Source organism: Theobroma cacao, chromosome 5 (assembly GCF_000208745.1).
Source record: "Theobroma cacao cultivar B97-61/B2 chromosome 5, Criollo_cocoa_genome_V2, whole genome shotgun sequence".
Classification (NCBI taxonomy): domain Eukaryota; kingdom Viridiplantae; phylum Streptophyta; class Magnoliopsida; order Malvales; family Malvaceae; genus Theobroma; species Theobroma cacao.
In genome coordinates this window covers 17,781,401-17,782,066 of record NC_030854.1, presented here as the reverse complement: position 1 = coordinate 17,782,066, position 666 = coordinate 17,781,401, and positions in this window count along the sequence as shown.

The window sequence follows — 666 nt, the reverse complement described above, 5'->3', positions numbered from 1 at the left end:
TAATCACTTAAAGATGATGTTCTACGTAGGTTCAATTGTTATTGGACAGAAATGGTATTTGACCTAACTCGCACTATACACTGTTTAATTAGTCAAAACATCCAATTCAACTCCAAATAGATTCATTGCACTTTCAGTACTTCAAATACACCAAAAGTACCTCAATAAACTTGATTGTGACTTAAATTATCACATCCGAAACTCATTCTGATTCCAAACTAACGTGCTAATCAGTGTCAACACAGTCCAATAAGTCCGTATATATCATTAGAAATCAAATCCAAGTCCATTTACAATGATTTTCTCATTGTCGGTCAAGTCGTTTACTAAAGGAACTATACTTTTTAATAACCATTGTCGATATCCGACACCATAAATCATCAAATACGAGCTAAATAATATGAAATATAACAAAATTCATCATCAATATTTTCCCTATTAAATTTGGCCAATGAGGGTTTAGTGAAGGACATGTGGTTTTCTTGCTTGTTTTTCATACCGAATATCACAAAACCACTAAAAACACCTAGATAGCATGAAATCTAACAAAAACCATCATCAAAACTTCCCCCCCTTGATTCGGCCAACATGACTTCCTTCATGAAAGTTTGGGTTTCAACCATAGAAAATGAAAAAGAAAGCATGGGAGAGGTGAATCTTAAGCTA